The sequence below is a fragment of the Talpa europaea genome, assembly GCF_964194135.1.
Source record: "Talpa europaea genome assembly, chromosome: 5".
Taxonomy (NCBI): Eukaryota; Metazoa; Chordata; class Mammalia; order Eulipotyphla; family Talpidae; genus Talpa; species Talpa europaea.
In genome coordinates, this window is record NC_140071.1 from 3885493 (window position 1) to 3910196 (window position 24704).

Genomic DNA, 24704 nt, shown 5'->3' on the forward strand with positions numbered 1-24704 from the left:
TGCTGTACAGCGGCAACCAAGGGCGAAGCACTCGGGGGACGCGAGCTCTCACTAAGTCCTTGCTCGTTAGTCATGTAGGTCAAGAGAACACGGTCGGGGCCTCCCTGGTGGCGCAGCAGTTGAGCGCTGGGTTGCGAAGCTGCCCGCAGCCTCTGCGGCGCCGGTTCGATCCCCGGCTGCTCCCCGGCCACCGGAGGAGGGTCCCACATGGCGCGCAGACCTCTCCTGCCGCCCGCTGCTCCCCTCAGCAGTGTCCTTCGGTCCTTCTGCCTGCTCTGCTCCCCGCTCTGGCTCTGGTGAATTCTCTCACCCTCCCGCGCTTCTGACTGTACCCAGTGCTTGTATAAATAAATAAACAAATAAATCTTTTAAAAAAAAAAAAAGAGAACACGGTCGGCCGAGCAAAGCCCCACACACACCTTGAAGGGAGCCTGTATTACTTAACAGACAAGTCATACCACACATGCACGCTGAGTGTCACACGTGTCACTTCTGAACCCCTCAAAGCAGAGGAAAACATTGCAAGCAGGGGAGAGAAGCTTTACAAATAGCCTATCACTGGAGCTGGCTTGAACGAGGGAGGCGGCTGACAGGGCTGTCTCCCTGATGGGGTTTTATCGCCTGGTTCGACCATAGAACATTTACCAACCTGACATGTTTTTCTTCATGTGAAAAAAATCAAATCCAACTTTGCTTCTTTAATTCACTTGATCATTATTAATCTTGCTGTTCCCATGGATAGCGGTGCTTACGATGACATCTTTATGGAGCACTTTCAGTTTACAAAGCACTTTAAGCATCACCAATAAGCCAGCAAGGCGATTCATTCATCCCACCTGCAGCTTCCAATTCTGTTCTATTAATTTATTTCCAGAACCAAGTAAATGAATGTCTGCGGTAAAGTGGGCTGCTTTTAAATTTGGGGAATGGAATTGGCATGTGTCCAATATAAAATCCTGTCCTGCCTCTCCTCCCCCAATGAGACGTAGCCAGCTAGCTCCGAAGCCATATGAACTATTTTCCTGCACACGTATCTCCAAGGGGCCTCTTCTCCTGCTGAAGTCTCTGGTGCCCCAGGTAGGAAGAGGCTTCCATGGCAGGAGGAGGAGAACTCTTAATTCTGGGCAGTAATAAATAAAACTTAGGGCCTTATAATGTTGGCATCTGTCCTTATCCTATGTGGAGGTGGTTTATTTTAGGCTGGACCAAGAAAAAAAAATGCTGATGTCTAAATGACCGAGACAGCAAAGCGTCTTGATGCATTGGTGGGAGCTGAGAAGTGTCTGACAAAAATGGTTTGCCTCAAAACTCCTGAATGCAGCATATTTATTTTCTAATGACAGCACTTAAAATAGTTAGGAGAAGACACTTTGGACACGAGGACTTATCTACCTATCACTGCATCACCTGAGGCTTCTGCTGAGCTCAGCCTGCTGGAGACGGGTCTGTTCAGGAGCCCCACCCAGCCCTGGGAAGGCCATGTTCCTTCTACAGACATGAGGTGGGGGATGGGCCCTTTGTCTTTAGAAGGAAACAGAAAATTCTATCACTGGGCACCCGGGGGCATCACACCCCTGGCCAAGCAGGGAGGACTGGTTTCGTGGACTTGGATATTTTCAAGGTTGAAAGTTAACATGAGGGGAGAGAAAGGATTTTGCTGCAGCATCTTTTAGTTTTTGTTTTTAATAATTAAAAAAAAAATCAGATTAGAAGGGTGGAATGGTCTGTGTACCTTCCCAAGCCCCAAGCCCTGTCCCTGGGAGGTCTGGTAGCATTCCCACCCCCTGGATACATTTCCTTCTGAATGTCCTCTTTTTTAATGTCTGGCTCCCAAAAGGGTAAAAGAAAAAAATATAGTGGGGGAAGGGGCACCAACCCTTAAGTCCCCTGGAAATCACTTCAGCTGGGGAGGGGCTTGCAATAATGTGGGAGTGGACGGTGGCTGCCTCTGTCTGCACCTGCAGAAGCAGCGGTCCTTGGCATGGACACGGGTCCCCCATATTTAAAGGGCAGAATCATTACTAGCCCCTCTGCTCTTGCCAGCTGCACATAGCTGTCCTGGGACACAGGCACAGCTGCCTGCCAGGGGGTGAGGGGTGATGCATGGGCAGCTGCTAATCTGCTAAGAGCTGAAAATGACTAAAATTGCCCACAATTAAGCACCAAGCTTTCCTCTGGAAGCCGCAAGCAGCCCCCATCAAACTACAGAATTCCAATCCGGTCATGGCAGTCTCTGCCCATGTGACTGTGTCTGTGGAGAGACCGGTTCCTGGGGCTTTCTGCTCCACCGTCCAAGCAGGATCATCTCCCACTCAGAACTGACTTTTGATTAGTGACTGAAGATGTAAAAGGAAGTGCTGATTTCCCTGTGAGTGTGCGTCTGCAGGTGAACAGGAAAACCACCCTCCCACCTTTGTCCCAGGAAGATGGATAACCCTGTACCAGGCTCCTTCGGCAGCAGCCCTTCCGTGATGTGACTCGCCTCTCTTCCCCCTGTTTCTCTTTTGGGGACTCTTGGGAGCTTACTGTATCATGAAAATCCATCATTGTGTACACCCAAAAGACATTAACATGAAGGGGAGAAAACACGCAAACTCCTCATCTTTCAAAGCTGGCTCAGAGCCCAGAGAGTGTAGCTTTCAGAGGGCATCTCCAGCCCTGGGAGGTGAGCGCCTGTCTCCCCAAGCAAGTCCTGACCCAAGCTGCTGCTGGGTTCTCACGACTTATGCTCAGAGCTTGTGCCCCCTAACACTCTTTTTGAAGTCATCACCCCCAAACTCACCCCATGTCAAAGACTTAAAGAAGTCTTTGACTTTTAAGTCACCTTACCCAGACTGCTGCTGGGTGATGCCATCTGTTTCTTGCTCACCTTGTGCAACAGAGGATGGCAGAAACAATCAGGTATGTTCGCCATTCGTGGGTTTTCAGTTGGTTTAATATTATCGTGAGTCCTGTTTATGAAGCCTCTACTATAAAAAGTCCTGGTGAATGAAAAAGCGAGGTGCTCCCCTCCATTTGATTATGCCCAGTACCATGATTATCGGTCAGTCACTCCGAGCCTCTTGGCTTGGACAAAGCATGCTGCCCTTCTAGTTAGAGAACACCACAATGACGGTCAGAAGGCTTCAAAAGAAAGATTCCATTTCTAGGTTTAAACCAGCCTTTCCAGTTGGGGGTAATCCCAACACACGTTTTATGTGTTATGAATGAAAAGCTCCTGGAGATTTTCCAGCGGCCTCACTGTCTACAACCAGCTCTCACTTTCTTGGTTATTATTTACTAACTTCTTGCAAAACTCAACTTGTGTCGATGTTTATATTATTGGTGGTGACGAGGAAATAATCAGAGCCATTATCGTTCTGCCAGGGTGGACCCGGCAGCACAAGTGAACATCTCTCGGATGACCAACGATGTCCAGGACTTAGTCACGGTCGAAATCGGACTGCTAATTAACCCAAGATCACCAGATCTGACTGAGTTAACATCCTGTTTTGAACTGGGAGTGTCATGAATGTTGTCTTCTCTCTATTCCTGTCTTTAATGCCCGATTTAACCGGTTATGCTTATGTAGAGAAAACCTTCTTTAAATGAATCTTGTTCTAATTAATTCTTTAGGGTTGAGAGAAGAAAAACCCTTGAACTCTGATGATAAATGATCAGGAAAAGTCAATAAAAATAATCCTGCAAATATAACAGCATATGCTGCTGGGTCTTGTCTGCAACCACTTGAAAGCTTGAGTCAGGCCAGAGAAGCCTTGACTGATCTGTTTCACCTTCTTTGAACAGGTGTTCACCTCCTGAACTGGAATCCACCCTCCTTCCTTTCCACTGAAAAATTACTGAAAAAGTCAAAACTGTTTCTATGACATCTCTCTAGAGATGTTGCATTTGAGGACAAATTAAATTATATTATTTAAGAAGGAAGAATAAGCCTGTTTAAAAAGTGCATTTTATAGATAGAATGGCTGTTTGCAGCATCTTCTCTGCAGAGGGGGCGTGTGCCACGTGGCTCAAGGAGTCCCGGCCTGGAGGGGCACCTAACAGCTGGAGAGACGGAGTAGCCCAGGTGCAGGTACTGTGGTGATGCCTGGAGGAGGAGACCCCACAGTCCCGGGGTTCTGACTGCAGTTGACGGCAGGGACGGGGGTGAGGCATCTACGCAGCGCCCTGAGGAGCTACACAGAGACCAGAGGTTAAGCCTCAAGATTGAGCGCCACAGTGTTCCGGTGCTAGCGGCAAAGGGGCCTCTGTGGCTGGGTCCACCCTGCGGGCTGCACCTGTGTCTGTACAACAGGTGATGTCTGCGAGGGCCTGATAGGGTGACCCTCAAATCCGTGGTCACAAACAGGAAAAGAGCCAAACAAGCATCTGGCAGGGGGGAATCTGGCCCATAGGGGCAGGCCGTCCTCACTAGGGGGCAGTGTGGGGGGCAAGGGGTGCCCGGCTCTGGGGGATGCTGGCCTGTGCTCATCCCCCCCAAACTGCTCCGCGTGGGAGGGCCTGGGACAAAGGGTTGGCCCAGACAGACAAAACGAGAGAAAGAGCACAAGAAACATAGGGTCGCCCTGGGTCCCAAATAATGAATCTCGGGGTCACCCCTCCCACGACCCCTCAACAGCATCCAGGCATTTACAGCACTGATGTGTGACGATGTCTGAGGATGTGTGAGGATGTGTGAGGATGTGATCATCTGGGGAGGAAGTGGCCGAACGTACTAAGTTGAATACATGAGCTGACTAAATGCGACTCACAGTCACGGCGACGCTGGGCTTTTTTTTTTTTTTAAAGATTTATTCATCTATGCATACAAGAGCTGGGGGTGAGAGGATCCACCGGATACAGAGTGGGGAACAGAACAGGCAGACTGACTGAAATACACTGCTGAGGGGAGCAGCGGGCCTGGTGGCGCAAGGGGTTAAGCACCACACTATGAAGCAATCTGCAGCCTCTGCAGCATAAATTTGATCCCTGACTGGCCAGCGAGCAACCCACATGGCGCAGTAGCCCTTTCCTGTCTCCCCACTGCTCCCCCCAGCAGTGTATTTCAGTCAGTCTGCCTGTTCTGTTGCCCACTCTGTCTCTAGTGGATCCTCTCACCCCTCAGCACCTCTGGCCTACACCTCAGTTCTTCTGTGCATAAATAAATAAATCTTTAAAAAAAGTTTTTTTTAAAAAGAAAATATAATGAGATGCATTGATTTTCTAAAAGAAAAAAGAACCTGTTATGTATCCTCTGGTTGTTTTGATTAATTTTCCAAATAGAGGGGGAAGCAGAGTAGGAAGGAATCAGCTGGAGTCAAGGGATGGTAGTTGTCATGGGCAAAAGTTGTGAAAAGTTCTACAAGAAACACCACTGTTCCTTATGCTTCTTTCTAATAACTAGGATTTTAGAAAGCAAATACAGATTTATGTCACATAGGAGAAACTACTTTGCCTGCTAGAACTGGTGATCTGGAAAAATGATTCCAAGAGCAAAGAGACCCTCTGAATAGAAATGCTATGGGAAAACAGAATCTCCCTGTTCACAGTCTACACTGTGCAATTCTCCAATAGTTACTACCGTCAAATAAATAACCTATTTCATCTGTCTGGAAGACAAAAGGAATGGTGTCTTTCAGCGCTTATATTGAGGAGTTCACTGAATTAGATCCCGAGAAATTCTCACATGGTTGAAGCGTCAAGAAGTAAGGTAATAAGGAGAAATATGAACAAGAAGGTGATAAGATATGCATATTTGATTTGTATAAGAATCATTCTGAAAATAAATGGTTGTTAATTAATGGGAGGTTAGCTGACAAACCCTTTTGAACTTGAAATAAATTGATTTTTGAGAAATACTGAAAATGAGGTAAGTCACTGATAAGATACATTTTAACAGGCTTTAAATAATTTGATTAAATATTAAGCATGATAACCAAAAATAATAATTATCTCAACTCACTGTCAAATTTTAGCAGAAAGGCAGTGAAGGCAGAAATGGGAACTTGCAGGTTCTAGCTTTAGGAGAGAGATTGACGAAGGCCTTTTAATTTAGGTCAAGATTGCGCTGGAAGAAGACTCCAGAACTCTTCTGGGACAAACATTTCAAGCAGACAATAGTGTGTCCGAGAGCAAGTGAGATCAGGATTTCTCAACAAAAAATTTATTTTCAGTGGGATCAGCGGGACACAGTGCCTGAGGAGGAATCCAACGCTGCATCCCACTGCCCTTGCTTCCTCCAACTGGTTTGCACCTCTGCCAAATCAGAAGTCGTCTTAGCAAAAGACACAAAGAAAGGAAATCATCTCGAGGTTTTCATCCTATGCTACTACTCATAGATAGAACAGAAAGTGGTTTGACTTTTCAACAAAAGCCACGTGTATTATTTCAGTATCTGCTCCGCTTCTCCCTCAGGGCACAGAAAAGGCAGGTACAAATTCCGGTTTACACAGATCTGTGTCCAGGAAGACTGGACGGGCCATGTCAGAGCATAGCGTTGTCTCCCGAGTGCCTGGCCTTTCTGTTAGTTTCTCCGCCAGAAACTCCTCTCTCCAGCCCACCCCTCCCAGCTCTGACCACAGGTACGGTCCTCACCTCCTGAACAACACCTGCCCTGCGCTCATTTGTTCTTGCAGTCACTCTGCAGACAATCTTGGAGGCTGCATCTAGCTGTTTATGCACAGAATCCATCTTTCCAGTAATATTATAAACGGAGCACAGGATGGCATCTAATAACCTTCTATTGACCCATAAATCCATAAGCAATTTACATGGGCTCTGGGCCACCCAGAGTCGACCGATGAGCGAGAGCTCTGTGATGACACCAGGCCTCTGTCCCACCTGCCTCAGATCCGCGGGGTCTACATGTGCAGGACGCCGTGTCCGACACAAAGGGGGTCCTTGGAGCTAAGTGGGGACACGCTTGTGCTGATCCTCACCAGACTCAGAAAGAAACGCCCACGAAGTCCTGCAGGTTGGACAGAATGAAACACCTGGTCCCTGCACTTCAGGTGGAGCTTCTCAAGCATATGTCAACAGAGAGAGCTTTCTGTGCATGAAACTCAGCCCCTCAACAGAACTGGGGTTCTGGGGACTCACGCTGGGTGACCCCGTGAGGGAAGATGCTGGGCACTCTTCTTGGGACTATGCTTAGATGGGTCTGTAGAGCTTTACCACCAAAGAAATCCTAATTTCATAACTACTTGATTCAATGTGGGTGAAAATCAGAACTGAAAAATCGCCCTGGCCGCATGGCAGGTCGGGTGGGGCATGGGCGGCGGTGCATTTTGAGGCTTGTGTGACAGGAGCGTCTCACCTCGAGCACAGCTCCCCTCCATGCACTGGTCCTGTCCTGCCTCCACACACGCCCCTATACCTTGTTTCCAGGGGCTGTCACCAGCCCTAGGCGAAGAGGGAGGCCCAGTTATTGGCCCGCAGCTCCATTCTGCTTCCCAAGCTGAGTTTCATCCTCCTACCAGCCAGACAGCCCAGACACTGGTTTCCACCAGGAGATTCTAATTCTGACTTAAGTCAGTGAGCTTCGAACCCCAGGGAGTCTTAGCTGCCTTGGGGTGACTGGTCCCCAGGGCTTGGCTCAGCTCACATAATTCCTGGGCGTGGAGGCTGCACCTTCACAGCTCAAAGGAACCGCAGGGGGCGGGCAACTCGCGCAGCTGGGGGTCCTGGGCTGTCGGCCAGTCCATCCATCCCCGGGCCCCCCATTATCCTTCAGGGGCCTGAACTTGTTCCAAAACACCATTCTCCCTCATGCTTAGGCGATAACCGCCTTCTGGGACACAGAGTTTAGAGGAGCCCCTGCCAAGAAAAGTGGTAATGCCTTTTCTTCAAAGCATCCCACTGTCTTCACTTTGAGATTGATTAATGATGATTTTAAAAACTTGATGAGAGCTTATTTTTAGTTTAGGTCAAAAGAGGATTTTTTTGAATAAAGAAAGGTGGCATCTTTGTATTTGCAGAGCACACAATTTATTTCAAGGGGAGGAACTTCGGAACCCAAGGAGACTGACAAATAGTTTTAATAAACATCCGTTTGTGTTCTAGAGATTTCTTGGAATTCCCTCGCCAGGGAAATTCCTCCTATGAACTGCAAAAATCGCTTGGACTATATCACATCGCCTGTTTCTTTATTAATTAACCCAGCGGACTCTCCTATGGACACGCTGCTCATCGCTCAGCACCCGGGATCCTGGCATCTACAGCGCAGGCTTCCGTTGTGCATGTGAAACTAAAATTCACAGGGTTTGTACTTTGAGGAGTTAAAAACTTGCTTTACGTTGTACTAAAAACACCCAGTAAACACCCAGTAACTATTATACGTACACGGGCCATCCACGAAGTGCTAGAATAAAAGACAGGGAGGAAGATAAAGAATAGAAAGAGACAGGCCGGAGGCAGCTCTCCTGCCCGCCTGTGCCAGGCAGGGCCTCTTTCTCCTTGTCCCAATAAACCTGTCCTTTTTCAAATGTAAAAAAACACAAATCAAAACCAAAAATGAGAAGAGACCAGGTAGACATAAGGTGGAAGCAAAACATAAGCCTGGGAGACCCAAAACAGACGAAAGGTTTTTCTGTTCATCCCACCTGGCGACATGTCACCCCCGCGCCGGGCCGACGGCCCCTTCGCTGGCCGGACACGGCGACGTCCTAGGAAAGGAAAGGAAGTTGGCTGGTCCTGGGCCATTTCTTTATTCTAACGGGGTTTCGCCGGCAGCGCAGGAGAGGCTGCGGATGGAGACTGTATGGCAGATTTTGTTTTCCAAAGGCAAGAAAATACTAGACGGCGATCTTGCAGATCAGCTTAGGCTCCAGTCCAGCCAAGCGGCCGGAGTCTGGCGTCCGCGTGTTCTGGCCCGAGCAGCTGCGGTGCAAAAGCTGAAGCGGCCAAGCCCCTCCCAGGAGGCAGGAGCGTCGCCAGCAAGCAGCGGTCAGTGCTGCCTCCTCAGCCCGTGGCGCAGGGCACTGCCTGTTCCTGGCTGCTGCCTCCTGCCCGCAGAGAGCTGGGCAAGGATGGCTTCTTAGTGGCGCCGCCGCCCCGAGAGGACACTGAGCCGGTGCGGCAGGCGCTGGCTGCCCTGACACGCTGGCAGCCTGATCCAGGCCGTCTCCTCGGCGGCCGTGATGGGAGGGATTAGCAAAAAGGATCCCCACCCCTAGCCCACCCTCTGCTCTCCAGGCAGACTAGTTATTATTAGGCCACAGTTATGGCACCATCAAAAGAAACCCCAGCGCCCGCCAGGCAAATCCAAACCAAGCACGGAGAAAACACAACTGGGGTCCCCCCAGCACGCAGAGCTCCATGAGGGAACTCTGGAACCGGCTCTGCCAGCTTGATCCCCAAGTTGATAGAAACTTGGAGCGTGCGTCTGAGCACGGAGGGGCTGTCAGCTCGGAAAGTGTGGAGAGTCAGTGGTTTGGCTGAGCAATTCCATGAGCGCCACAGAGTTCTCAAGGTCACGCTTTCCTTGCAGTGGCGACAGCAAAGGTCAAGCACCTGAGCAGAAAGGTGGGGGAGGTGGGACAGGAGCCACACTCAGAAGGAAGCCAAGCCTGGGAGGGCACAGCAGCCTCTGGCCTCCTCTTCCCGGTGGCCTCCTCTTCCTCAAAAACTGGGGCCAGAGCAGAGCTGGAGAGGAATTGGGGACTTGAGGTGGTTTCCCCTCAGGCCACCGAGGGTGACATCAGGTAACTGCAAATGGTGCTTCTTTCTTTCCTTCCGTGTTAGCTTCCTGTGGCTGCTTTAGTAAACCAACACCAAGTGAGGTGGCTTGATCAAGCAGAAATTAATTTTCTTCTGTAAGAAACAGTGTCTTTCAACACTACGTAAGCTCAGCTCTACTTGGGGGGTGGCTGGGAACCTTCTCACCAGTCTCTTCTCCCTGGTTTGACGCCTCACTCCATGATCTATTCAGCTCTGGGCCACTGAGAGACTCTGTGGCAGGTGACAGGGGTCGTAGCACAGGGGACGCGCCTGTGAGTCCTGCGTGTTCACTGAAAGGCAATGAGAACAGCAGGACCAGCCGCCTTCACTGCCAGAGAGGAGACCCCACTGGTGCCCTGGTCAGCACGAGCCACGTATTCTCTCACCTCGGGTGTTGCCAGGAGCAAGTGCCTGTGTCTCTCCCTTCTACTGGCCCCACCTGGGAGCCTCCTGGCTTAAAAGGTAACCCTGGCTCCCCTGGCCTGGCCCCCGGACCCCGCCAGTCTTGGAGCCTCTCTGTTCATGCCAGACAGCTCTCCTAATTATCTGGTGTATATTTTCAGGAGTTGGGATGCTGGGGTTAACCCCTAGCATTCCTGCCCTGAGGTATCTGCTCCGTGTCAGGCCACCCCCACTTGTCCAGGCTCCTCTCGGGGGTCACATACTTCAGGAAGGGGTACCGAAATCCCATTCTTCCAAAGCTGCTTCTGCTACCCCTCCTGCACCCAAAACCCAGGCACATCTCTAGAAGAGCAAGGGACTGTCCACTCAGTGGCCTCCCTGAGGCCAGGGATTCGGGTGTTTGTCACCTGAGTGCCCGCTGCTGGTGCTGGCCTGGGTGGAGATGGGCATTTGCGCCACATCACACTAAACCGTGAGTTACCCTAGGCTCCATCGGAGAGGCAGTGCCCATCAGCCAGGAGCCACCAGACCCAACCAGCACACACCTGCCAGGCACCCAGTCTTTAAAACTGCCACATCAGCTCTTACTGCGGGAAGGAAGACTGTGCAAATGCTAGTCCTAAAGTCAACCTCATGTTGCAGCAATTTGTTACACGAATGGCTGTTTTCACGATAAAAATCTTGCAAACATATGTTTTTTGATGACACATTTAGTGGACTGGGAGACCACAGGTCGATGCAGAGTGAGAGAGATGGTTCGGAGAGTAGTGGCTACAGAAGTGTTTCTGGAATATTCTCTCATGGTGCCAACACTGCCCCACGGATGCACATCACACACACTTGAGCTCCCAAAACTGCCCCTACAGTGCTTGGCTCCCACGTGGTAAGCTCAGCAGACAAGATCACTGCAGGGGACACGGCTGCACAGGCCGCAGCCTGTCCTCTGTCCCTGGCAGAGCAGGGCTTTGCTAGGTTTCTTGACAGTGGCAATTTTCAGAATTTCCAGACAAAGATAGGAAAGAACAAGGCTATGGGGGAAGACAAGATCTGTCATGTTTCCAGGGCTTCCTGGGAAGTGTTTGCACAGGATCTGGACCGGTGTCCTCAATGGTGGCATCACTGCTACTGGGGACAATGACCAGCTCCCCAGGCTCGCGCATTGATGCCAGCGGCAAGCCCACCACACAGAGGAAAACTCTCCAGACATTGCCAAATGCCCCCTGGGAGAGTGGCGGGGGGGATCTGCCCCAGGTAGACCCCAGTGAGGAGAGGCCAGGTAGCTGCACTGACAACCCCATGGGAGGGCTGACCCAGGCGTGTACACCGAGCCTGGTGTGTGCCTTTCCCAGGTGCCTGCACCTGCAGCTCTCTCCTCTCCCTCCTCTGCTCCTCCTGCCTCTGGCACAAGTCCACCATGAGCATTTCACTCTGGTGACATAATCTAAGTCAAATAATCTCCCAAAGGCCTCACCTCCAAATGCTATTACATTGGCGGTTAGGGCTGCACCATGTGAATTTGGGGGACCCCTCCAAAATAACACTTGGTAACTGGTAGAAACGGGTAAAGCCGAGTCACTTTCTGAAAGTCACTGCAGTCGCAGCAGGGAGCCGAGGGATGAGTCTCTCATGTCTGAGCTGTGCTTCTCCGCCTCAGTAACCCCATGAGCCCCGGAACTTTATGCCTCACGGGGCTTTGCGAGGCTTCTGTGTGATTAGCGGGGCTGGTGAGGGATGTGATTTGGTAACTGACATGTACAAATTGCTTGTCAAATTCCTCTCCCTCACTTGTCTGTAGGGTGTGATGGGGCCAGGCTCAGGCAGAGAGCGTGAGTGTCTGAGCAAGACGCCTGGCGCGGACGGTGCTCTGACTTTCAACCTGACAACGAACATGTAAGGTTTGTCAAACGTGTTATGATAATTCCCTTGCTCACCAGTGGCAAGGAAATTGCACCTCCTCACCCCGAGATCTGGGGGAGCCCTCGAGTTGACACCACCCATGACTCGTATTTAGCACCCACCAAAGCCTCAGAGAAGCATGTGCCGATGCCCTTTCTAGAAGCTTCCCAAATTCCACAAAGACTGGAATTACTTTCCATAGTCCAGTCACCCAGCCAGTCCCTCTGTGTTCAAGAAATAACTGGCTTCAATGGCACTTGTGCAAAATCTCCTGGCGGTTACTCTTTTTCATTGAAATTCGAGGTTGGTAAGACACAAGCAACCCACTGTCTTGGTGGACAGCTGCAAGCAAATAATGGAGATATGTCCAGTGTGAGAGTCATGGTGGAGACCAACACTGTTCAAGGAGAGAGCAGCCGGTTGGATAAAGAGGATAATCTATTCTTCGATAGTCTATTCTTAGCAATTGGTTGCATGAATGGCTGAGCCCACTGGATTCCGGACGCATTATTTAGCCCATGAGAACTTAAGCGGATGCTCTTTCTTTCTCCTCCTTGCTAACCGCTAATGAATTTCCTCCCTCTTTCAAGTCATATTTTTTCTCCACCCACGTCTATCGCTCCTTATCCCTTTAGACCAAGAGCCATGGACACTTTTTTGCAAGACACTCTGAGGGGCATTCACCAAATCAGGTCTCAGGAAAAAAAAAAACACACCCAAGGAAGCACTGAGTTGTGTTAAATCTTCCCTGTTGGCTAACTCCCTGTTCTTATTTATATTTCCACTTTCCTTTACCATGAGTGCCCACTGCTACAAATGGGACTACGTAGTTAATGCCAAGCAACAGAAGATAATTAATTCGCCCGGCTGTGTTCAGTTTGATAACAACTGTAACTAAAAGCTAATATAAAATAAAGTGTATCTTAGAATCAGAGTTCCTCTTAACCTTCATATACAGCTCCATGGAGCTGGTGCCCCATGACTCCTAGAATTCTTATTTCCCACCCATCCTAGACTGGCAAGCCCTAGCATTGGAAGATTTACCGGATATCAGACTTTAGACTCTCAGCAGAACCTGACATTGATCTCCTCACACTTCTGAGGCTCTGACCAAACTCCATGGAGCGGCCCCTGCCTCCCCACTGTGTGCAATAGACTCAGCTTTGTTTCAGCAATAGCTCCTGTCACTGCTCTCTGAAGAGCCAGCCAGGGACATCGCTGTGGACAATTATTTCTCTCCAGAAATTCAGGAGCGGAGGGTCTTTGGGACAAGACTTGTGTGTTTGCCTTTTGTTAGATAGGCTATAAAATCATGGTGCAATGCTTAAGGTTTGCATACTTGTGTTTTTAATTATTTTTAAATGGAGGTAGTGCTGGTTTACATCATTATTTATATTTTGGGAGTAAAGGGTCCCCCCCTACATGAATGATCACTCTGGTGCACCCTCCACCAAAGAAGACATTCTTTCTGGCCACGTCTAGAATGCTTTCCCCCTCTGAGTTGATTTATTTCTTCTTATATAAAATAAAACAAGACCCAAACAGGGCAGAGGCTAGTTTAGTTTCGATTTGATCAGCCTCTCTCAAAGACAGGGCTGAATATAGGTAGTTGACTATAAGTTTAAAAGAGAAATTAGAATAAGAATTGGTGACAGATGTGTAAGCTTGCTGCTAGGTCAACTTAATCTCAGATGACTAATCGATTTGGCCTTATTTGAAGCTTAAACGGAAGGTGGCTTTCTTTTCTCTTTTCTAATAATTTCTTTGCAGCCTTTGATGTTTTTGTAAGTGGAAGCAAGCTTATCAGAGAAGTTCCAGAGGAAAAAAAAAGCTTAAACGGTGCCGTGAGTGAAAGAGAAGCATTTCAATGTCTGCAGGATGAGGCTGAGCTCTTTGGTATAAAGCAAAACATCTTCAATACCAACGAAGGAATTAACTACATTGAATAATGCACTCAAATCCTTCTTGAGAATCCTCAAGAATCTATCTAGAAATGCTCTTTTTTAACCTAGACTTCCCTCATGGTTCACGGAGGCACCGAGATGGCCCTCGCAGCGCAGGGCAGACAGCGTGGGACTCCTGGCCATCCAGAAGACGCTGCTGCTGCTGGGTGCCCTGAGCATCATGGGTCACCAGGTCACGGAAGGTCTTTGAACTCCTGGTGTGTGCTCAGGTGTCTGCATTAGTTTCAGGCAAGCTGGCTTTGGTAATTAAAGCCAAGAGTGTTTGGCAGTGCTTTCCTCTCAAAAATTAAGGAATAACAAAACAGGCTCTCACTTTTTATCAAACTCTGCACATGTGCAGGAGGAGATAATTATAGGTTCTCGGGATTCCAGCTACTGTGTCCCTTGCAGAGAGCTTTTCATTGCCAACTCTTCCTGTCATTGTTGCATTATTTACCAGGGGGTTTCTTGGAAGAAAAGAGATAGGATGCCCAGAACAACGTCTGGTGAAAGGAGTGTGTTTCCTGGGAAAAATTAAGCATCTGCATCAAAAAAGCTTTGTGCCGGTGATAAAATTAAAAATGTGCTCTGGAAAAAAAGCCTCATCACAATAAGCGTGAGATAACTTTAATGTATGGAGAGTTTTTAATCTCCTTTCACAGAACAGCAGCTGTGCAGAACCTTTGCCTGGGAGCCTCCACTGACTCAAGAGAAACCCATGAAGGAGCACAGCAAGAAAGAAGCTTCTAGAATGGCTGCCGCTCCGCGCCAGTGCTGCTGCTCTTTCTCTGAAGCATATGAACAAGAACATGTTGCATTCCGGCTGAAACTCCAAGCACCTGCAAGTCCTCCCTGGCTCCTCATAGCAGGGCTCTGCGTCAACATGACTACCTCCATCTCACATGTGGAGAAAGAAAGGCACAGGGGAGGGACGCAATTTGCCATGGAACAAAACTAGCAAGTGCACCGCTACACCCATCACTGAGCAGCAAGTGGAAGGTGAGCAAGAAGAAAGGATGCGCACCTACCTCCTAGAGTCTTCCTGCAAACCCACCTCGCCAGGCCCGCCCACTTGTCAGCTCCCTGCCCCCACCAGAGAGCCAGTCCTGATCCTTGCTAAGCCCACGAATCACGCCCCAGCTTTGTCTAGAAAAGCGCACTTGACCCTCTGCCTGGCAAAGCTGTAAATGAAAATTTTAGTGGACTTTGTAAGAGTTAAAGGCTTGCCATGGAGTAAACAGTTTTCTAGGGAGCCAGGTCTTTGTTGGGGGTGGATGCCATGACGCATGGGTCCATGTATGAGTGAATTCAGGTGACCAGCACTCACGTCTCACGCATATGTGGTCTTCATCCGCAGCTCCTGGCTCACAGCTCCCCTCGCAATTTCTTGAGTGGTGAGAGTGTTCAAGGTGTCTCTTGTTAAGTCAATGAAGGTAACTTTTGAGAAACACCTGGGATGGGGGAGGTTGTCAGGGAAACCAATGTGAACAGGGCAGGCTTTTCCGTCCAGCGCCCTGATTTCCTGCGAGAAGGCCGGGGTTGGAGGTGGAGTTCAGCTGCCAATGCCCACTGACTTTTTACTCATGCCTGTAAAGTGAAGCTCCATAAAACCCCACGAAAAAGGAACTTTGGAGAGCCTAAGGTTGTTGAACATGAAGATGTGGGGGAGCTGTTGTGCCTGGACAGGGCATGGAGGGTCTGCACCGCCCCTCACCCCTCACCCTGCGTTTCTAGTCACCTGGCCACTGAGCCGCATCCTGTCGTCGCCTTGTAACAGGGCAGTGACTCCGCAGGCAAATGGCTCCCTGAGCTGTGAGCCCTCCAGCGAGTTCACCACATCAGATGAAGGTGTCCGGGGGACCTTGGAGAAGCACAGCTAATAATCTAGGGCTGCGGACAGACCCCTGAAGTCCGAGGAGGGGCTCGTGGAGCCCTCTGTTCTGCAGCTGGGAGATCAGCCTGGGGCTGTGGGCAGTGTCTGAAGCAGAGTCTTGGGAGACTGAACCCAATGACTCTGATGCTCCCTCTGGGCAAGACGGTGTCATGAGGAGCCTGGACACCCCGCGAGAGCCTGAGAACAGCTTGTTGGCGTGGGAAAACATCAGCACCCACACGCTGGCTGGAGACGCACCCCCAGGCACCGCCAGCCCTGCGGGGCTGTGTTTGCTTCTCTGTATTAAGATGATATTTTCACAGAGAGCTGTTTGTCCCACACACAGTGGTCCTAGACACGCTGTGGTGTGTTTGCACAGAGCCTGTGTCCGGCCTCGTCTACTGCCCACGTGTTCCTGGTCAGTCACTCTTCATGGTGGCCCTTGGTGGGCACCTGCTAGCCTTGAAGACAGGAGCGCCACTGGCCAGGCTGGGTTAGGGCTGGTGTTTGGGTGGCAGAAGGCAGTGGGGTCCACTGGGGAGGGGGTCGTCGGCACGCCCACTGGAAGGCTCTGTGTTGGGGCCTGTACCCTGAAGATGGCCTGGGGTGTCTCCCAGCGTGGGGTCTTGGCTGACGGTGGCGTGAATCCAAATAAGATGCTTGAACAATGGCTTTCTGTGCATCTGTTAGACTTAAGCAGCCTGTTCGGCCACCATTTTGTTACCTGCACTTCTGCATGCCTGTACGAGGTCAAACCTGCCCGGTCAGTCATAGGAGCCAAACCTCACAAGGTGCCTTTCAAATCCACCAAGAGCAGAAAACTGGATCACTCTGGGAAGGGTGCGCATCACGAGGTGTGACCTGGAATGCCCGGGGGCGGCTGATGACAGATGCATAAATGTATCCCGACTCATACATCACGAGGTATGACAGGGAACACTTGGGGGGACCCCAGAAGATGACCAGTGGAACGCCTTGTTAATAAGATTCGAACCATGGTCAGGGGTCTGGGGTCTGGTTTTGATGACAATGCTTGGTCGTCAAGCTGGTAGTTATCTGGCCAGCAGACTCATGACCCCCAAGCCCTAGATGACAAAAACACATTCTTTAGCTTCGCCCATCCTTTCTTCTTGTCCTCCCACCCCACGTAACTGATGCTGGATAATCAGTCTATCAATAAAAAGGCCAGGACCCTGCTCCTCAGCAGCACCCAGCCCTGTGCAGCCTGCTCCACGCCTCCCGCTCATCGGGGCGGTGTTGCCGACACGACGGCTTCCATCTCTGAGAAGCGCCTCACCTTAGTCAGGTGTCGTGTCTGGTCCACAGTGGGCTCCGTGCGCGATGGCCTCCCCACGGGTCATAGCCCAGGTGTGTCGCACGCCCCTGCCACCTGCTTTGTGAAACTGCACGCCACGCCTCCGCACAGCCACGGAACCTCTCAACACACATGCTCAGAACCTATCCCGCTCGTTCAGTGACACGACTGGGCTGTCAGTGAACTGAGAATAAACTCCCGTCGCTGAGTCACAGACCCCGGTCTCACGCGGGGAGCTGCCAGCCGCCCCTTCGCTGTCCCCAGAGCGACTCAGCTTAGATGACTACTAAAGAACTACGGGCCAGTGCATAGTGAGCTCCACAGGCCCGGGGGAATGCGGCTCTGTGGCTGCGGCTCGGGGGTGACAGTTCCTGATATCACTCATGTGACTTATTTGGAAATGCCAGGACTTCCCGGGCAAGCTGCTGGCGCGTTGAAAACCGTGGGTCCACGCCACCATCTCAGCATGCTTGCTGTCTGAGTCTTTTGCCGGTGCTAAAACCTTTTGGAAAGAATCACTCAGAGCCCAGGAGGAAGCAGCTCCAGTGAGAGGGGCAGGAGCGTCCACGAGAGATGGGTGGCCGCGAGGACTGGCACACGCCGCGCATACGCCGGGGGTCTCGTGTAGCAGCCTCTCCCCGAAGCCCGGCAGACAGACACGTTCAGCCCCGCACCGCAGCCTCGGACGCAGGAGAACTGGTCCAGGGCCAGGCACATGGTTCTGAATATCTCTGAAGGTGATTCCACGCCAAGCATTTCTCACTTAGCCGCTCTGTGTGGAATCCCTGTCTTGGGTTATGCAGAGACACCCGCCTATCTACATCATCACGCGGTCCTTTAATCTGTATATAGAAAATAGCTGCCTTCACCCACATCCCCCTCCGGCTCCTCCTCTAAGTACAGGATGGCCGTCCCAGGACGGATGTCAAGACCAGAAAGAGCCTCATGGCTGGAGCAGCTAGGAAACCAGAGGGCGCAGGGCGTTCCCAGGGGACACACTGTCTGATGGGCCGGGTTGGGTGACTCCTTAGCTCCACAGAGCTGGGGCTCAGGTATGAGTCAACAGTGTAGAAAATCTGGGGGAGAGGATACGATGGTAGAGCTACCACGATTTTCCATTTCACAGGAGTCACATAAATCTCCCAAAGTGGCTTGGGACAAAAATCACATTACTTACAAAAACTCTGGTGGTACACAAAGTCCCAGGTCTGCCTCTGAATAAGAAAATCATTCACCCGTAGCCAACTAAAATTCAAAAGAATGAAAAGGAAGTATTCCATTTATAAATAAAAGTATCACTGAAACTCTGCTTCCAGCACCTATATTTATATCTCTATCTTCATCTCCTGTTATCTATAGAAATAGAATTGCAATTTTGTGGAGCCTTAGCTCGGATTGAAAAAGAGGAAAGAAGCAAAATATTTTTTTCCTGCAGAATAAGGTGAGCTTGACTAGGTGTCTAATGGGTCTCTATCAATTAGATTTATGTCTCCGGGAGGTATTTGCCTCACCGCAGGCTATTCTCACTTCTAAATGTTTGACAAAGTCTCCTGCCAAGCGCTGCACGCTGCTGAGAAATGGAGGTAAGCGCTTCACCAGAGCATCTGTCTGAGTAGTATCAGGGGAGGGAGCGGCTCCTGCGGCTTTTATAAATGTACCAGTAAAGCAGCATTTCCATCATTTCATTATAATACTGTCCATGGGTACAGTTCCGGCCCCTCCCCTGCAAACCCAGCAGACAGACGACTAGGTCTCCATCACGTCCCACAGCTGCTATTACAGGGGTGACTGTACACACCCAGATTACTTGACATACAAAATAACGAGCTCTAGGAAGCAAAAGTCAAACACCACCCAGCAAGGGCATCTAGAGCGCTGGTAAGAGTCCAGACTGCTCGTCCCTCGCAGTGGATGGGGCTTCACCCCCAACGCTTGCTGCTTTCCTGGGGTGGTGTCAGGACAGGCTGCTACGTACTGAACGTACTCAAGTTAAGACACACCTCAAAGTGCTTCCCAATATCACCTAACGATGACTCTAGAATTATCTGAGTACGTGTTTTTTTTCAGTAGCTCTCATACAAAGAAATACTCTCTCGTGTCTGCTTTTTCCCAAGGAAGAGGGAGGTCAGGTAGGGGGGAGAGAAGATTATGTAAGAAACCTGTCTTCGGTTAATGAGCCCAGAAAGGCTGGTATTCCTGTGGCTAGACATTATATTTTAAGATGAGGCTTCCTGTAGCTGTTTCTGTATTTAGAGAATTAAAATAATTGGACCATGCCATCACTTTAAATATCTTATTGTTTCTCCCCACAGACAATGCATCTCAATTAACATCTCAATCCTGAGCTTCGAACCAGTACTTTATCTTCCTAATGGACACCTCCCCTTTCATGTTTGATAGATATTTCCAACTCTGGTCCAAAACCACACTCCTGACGCTGCCAGTACATCTCCTCTGTCCTGTTCTTACTTTAGCATCTTGCACCCCCACCCTGTCTGCGGCAGCTCTGGTCCAGCAGAGCGATTCCTTCCCATGCACCGGGACCCCAGCTCTGACTGGTCCATCCTGCTCCCTGCAAGTCCAGTTTACATCTGGCCACCAGAGAGGATTGTAATCTCATTAACGTGCCCCCCAGCCCAACCTCCAGACATCAGAGCACCTCTCACTCACCAGCATCCCCCAACTCTCATCATCACCAGCGCCGTCACCTGCCTCCATGCTGGCTGCAGCAACTGCACCTATTACTGTTTCTGTCTTGTGCTCAGCTCCCTCCTGCACTGGGGTTTCTGCTCTCGCTGCTTCTTTGGCTCAGAAAACTCTCCAGATGGCTTAGTGTCTGCAATAACGTCCATCACAGGGGACTTACTCAGCTGTCACCTCCTGGTGGAGGCCTTTCCTCATCACTCCACTCAACATGCTCCTCCCCCGGCCACTCCGAACCCTCTCAACTATTCAAGGACATGCTTTCCCAGTACCCGTCACCTTGACATGAGGAGCTAAGGTTGGCCTGTGGGCCTCAAGATACCCTATTACCATTATCTTAAAGAACAAAGACTTCCCAGATCTAGGGTCATCTCCAGAAATAACCTTACCATTAAAAAAAATTTTATGGGAGGGTGAGCATCTACGGCACCTGGTTCTGTCATAAGTCACCCTCTCCCTGTCCTTGAAGACTCTCCTGTCTCCATTCATTAGCCAAGAATAAAAACAGTCCATCTCTCTGTCCTATTTACTCTGGAATTTACAGTCATGTAAATTCTCCACACTTATCTAATTAGCTTTGTTCTTTTTCTCCTACTAACCTGTCTACCAGCCCTAGAAGAATCTCAGAGAGGCAGGGGAACTATTCCTCTGGACACTATTTTACTCATATCTACATCAGAACAGAAATATTATTTCCTTTCTTTTGAAACGATTCTCACTCTCTAGCCCATAAGCTCCACAAGCAGAAACTTTGATTCTCTACTGTGAATGGCACATAGTAGGCACTCAATAAATACTGGTCCACTGACTGAATGAGGAGATAAATCAATTCCCATCCTGAAGTTGATAGACAAGGAGAAAATGACGCCAAAGTCTTGAAATACCAGCTAGTTTTTATCATAATATTTTGGCAACTGTATTAAATAATCACACTAGACTCTCATGGTGTGAGAGCAGGTTTTAGAACTTCCAGTACAAAAGCCGAACTTCTTTATATTTAATTAGTCCCCAGGAAGCTTTAAATACTCTACTCATTGTCCCAATAATGATTCTTTATATGTAGATAGGAAATTATGATTTCACATAAAATTCCTTCTGTAGTCTTAATTGGCTTAAAAAGTAATCCTTAAATCTTGCCTGGTGTGTTCCACCACACACTTGGCTGCTTGTCTCCGTGTGGTGAGCTCCCCCTGGAGAACCGCAGCGCGGAGAGGGAAGGGCTGCAGGAGCAGAGCTAACTGGTCAGAGAAGCAGTCTTGGCACATTGGCGGGGGCTGCCTGTCTCTAAATGGGCTCTTCGTGCTTGGGGCTACAGGAGAGAGGAACTGGGGCTCCAAGGGAATCATGTCCAGAGCCCCACCTCCCCATGCACTCTTACAAGTCTGACTTGGATATGCCTGCCTGTCCCTCACGGCATCCTTCCTCTCCCCCTGCAGCCCCAGCCACTCCTCTCGCTCCACGGAAAGGGAGGGGGCCCGTAGGGGGTGAGAGATCAGGCTAAAAGGTTTGCAAAATGTTAGCATCTTGGTTGTGGGGAATGAGTCTAATGATGGCAGTTCTACTTATTTTCAACAGGTAGGTTTCCATTTTTCACCTTCTAGAGCATTGAGAGAGAACCTGATCAGGCTGTTGACGGATAGAGTTAAAACTAACTTCTTAGGCTGGTTCCCAAGGAGATCTGAATTCAAATGTCTAAGTTCAAAGAATCAATTGATAACTGCGATCAAAAAGGGTCTGCCATTCTCCTGGCCTTTCAGATGTGAGGGATGGTTCTCTTAAGTCTACACGACCCCACCCACCAAGAGACCAGAATGCTACTGAATCCTATTTATTCAAGCAATAAGTAATATTCATTTTTAAATATTTGAATTGATTGGGATTAGAGGCTCATCCATCTAGGAGCATTTCCAATACAACTTCACTTTTCATATTTAAAAATTTTGATCAAGATGTATGAGACCTGTTGTTTGATAAACTGTAATCTATTAATGACTACAGTGCCCACTTAATCCACAAGACAATTTTACTTAAGCCTAATGCCATAGGAAACATTAAACAGATAATTTCTAATTTGTATATATTTATTTGCAGAGTGAATGATCAATGAGATTTTTAAGCATAACATACAGCATTTGGGGTAAATTCTCGAGCAATGTGGAATGATCACGGTTCAAAGAACAAAGGAATGATGTGCAACTTACAATGTTAATGAAGAATCTGCTTATATATTAAAAAGGACAATGGTGGATATTAAACCACTATAGTATTCAGAGTTCTCACGCACACTTAAAAAGGCATATATCAGTTTAATTTTAAAAACCACACAGCAAACTATATCCTTGCCAATAATTTAAATTTAAAAAGCTGTATGAGATAAGGTTTTCCTTTTGGAAAATAACAAGCAAAAATCAATTGACTCCTGAAATTCAGTAATTTATTAAACATTTTTAATCATTGATTCCAGTAATAAACTAACAGACAACTTCTCCAGGCCCTGCGTGGTCCAACCTTCAAGGAGACGACCAGGAAGCCCAGGAAACAGAAGAAAATTACCTGAGCTTCAGAAACACAGGACAAGGGGCCTCCTGAGAATCTAGTTACTAGCTCACTGAGCAGAGACAGATAACACATGTGTCTGTGCAATGCCCAGACTGGGGATTCCCAACAAAGCCAAGGCTGGCTCCCACCACCCATGGGTGGGAGTGAAAAGGTGGGGACCACCTTTTGGGAAGATGAGAAGGGACAGGCTTGGCAGGCAGCATGGAAGTTGCCAGAAGATTTGTTTCTGTGACGAAGTCCATGCTGCACACCAGTTCCCCTCCTCCCTGTCACGCTCAGCCGGGAGCCCTGGACCTGCGGCCAGGGACGAGCTGCCCACAGTGGGCCTGGAGGCCAGCGAATTCCTTACCCCAGGCCTGGGGCCTTCTGACTCATCGGTCCATGCCCTCATGTAAGATCATCCCCTCTCTAACCAAAACAAACACAGTCTTCCTCCCTAAAAATTCAGAACACTTAGAGGAAAGTAACTAATCAAATACATGGTGGTGCCTTAATCTACTTGAACCTCCTAAGACTACGGAGACTCTTGGCCCTCGTGTCTGCCTCCCAGCACCTCTGGGAGCAGGTGCTTGTGGATTCATCAGCAGGCACAGGGCTGCCCCTGTCACAAACAGTGTCTCCTGCAAAATGCCTCCCATCACTTTTCCAGCACCTCTGGCTAAGGACCCCTCCCATTCCAACACCCCACACCCCCATTCTACCCCAGCTGACAGCAGAGTGCTGGGTGGAGGTATCTCTCTGTGCAGCCAGCTGGGACCCTGACAGGCTGAGTGGGGTGTGGGCTGCCGAAGCCAACATGGAAGAAGACAAAGCGTGATGGGTCAGCCACCCCCTCCCACTTGCCTCTAATTACTGGACACGCACCCATCCTTCCACAAGTGCGGCCACTCACCCACTTAGACGGGCTGTGTTGCAAAGTGCGTCTAATTACCGAAGGCTCGATAGTCATTGTTGCTCACAGATCCTTACTGCGCATTGAGAAGCGCAGTCCGAGGCTTACATTTAAAATATGGATCCTGGGAGGCCCTCTGCTTTGTGATTCAAGTATTTTCAGCTGGTTCTAGTCCTCACCCCAATGAGAAGTAGGTCAGTGAACAAGCCCTCGACTTCCCCCACAGTCAGCTGCAGGAACAGCACCTTTTCTTCATTCACGGAGTCTCCTTGCAGACAGTCCTCGCCTGCCTCTTCTCATCCACCCTCTCTCCTCCGGTCTGGACCCGCTGCGAGCGCCAGTGAGAATGAACACCAGTCCATATTGCCCTCAGCCAGTGTCACGCAGGGTGACATTTACGCGGCGATAAGTGGCACAGGTCAGCCGAGGGGTGCCCAACACAAGGGCTCCTGGAGTCTCCCCATAGCATTCTGCACCAAGGCAAGGTCAAAGGTGTGACCCTCAGCAGGTCCCCAAAGCTCCCCGTAGCTGGTGCAGTACCCACACCAAACCCCAGAGACACCCCACTAGCAACACACAGTATCCGGGGAGAGGTGAGGGGGTCAAAATGGAGCTGCAGCGGATAAATCACCCCAGATCAGAAGCCAGTCAGAGCACAAGCTGCCAGCAGCCTCCTCTGCATATCAGAGAGAACACGATTTAAAAATCGTTCAGCCCTAAGGTTTAAAGTGGCAGCAAAGAAGAGAGTATTTGGGAAGAGTTGAGAGATCTAATGCCAAAGGAGGTGCTCCCAGGAGCCCATGCTGACACCCCAGGCTTTTGGAAAATGGCTGTAAGGCAGGGCGAGATCTCACAGTGCTAATCTGCATCGTTTTTATTTACCTTTCCCCTCCTTTGCCTGTTTGCAGGGGCTCTGAGGGATTCTTTCCCTTCCTTAACCCACGCCTGGGCCTTAGTGACAGGAAAGGGCTTCCCCATCCCCCAGAGGCACACGGCTGCATCTCTGCTGCCCCTCAGCCCAGCTGGGCCATTGCTTTGTTTCCAGGACCAGATAAGGTCTCCGGCTGGCCTGGGTGGCCTTGAGGCATCTTTAACCACAGTTTCCCTCCATTTGAAAAGAGGGAGGGAGGGAGGGAGGGAGGGAGGGAGGGAGGGAGGGAGGGGTTGTTCCAGTGAATCCAGAGTCACCCGTGATGGAGGGCCCCACCCCCAGCAAGGAATAACCCTGACAAGTCCCACTTGCTTTACTGCCCAGGACTGCTCTCCTCTTTCTCGAGACGGCCCCCCTCTGGCAGTCCCTGTCCTATCGCTTCCTAACAACCCTCGCTGCTGGCTTTATTCTGGTGCCATCTGAAATTCCTTTCTCCAGAGATGCTGGCGGGTGAATGATGTATCAGACTTTTTGCGCCCTCCCACCATGAGCAC

The 24704-nt window shown here is 49.8% G+C and overlaps 1 protein-coding gene across 2 annotated transcripts in view; it reads right to left on the reverse strand.

The window, feature by feature from the left end:
- Positions 1-24704, reverse strand: part of CTNND2 (catenin delta 2) — a gene marked incomplete at both ends in the record, with an annotated part of 698753 nt that overhangs the window by 37803 nt on the left and 636246 nt on the right. The window lies entirely within an intron of this gene.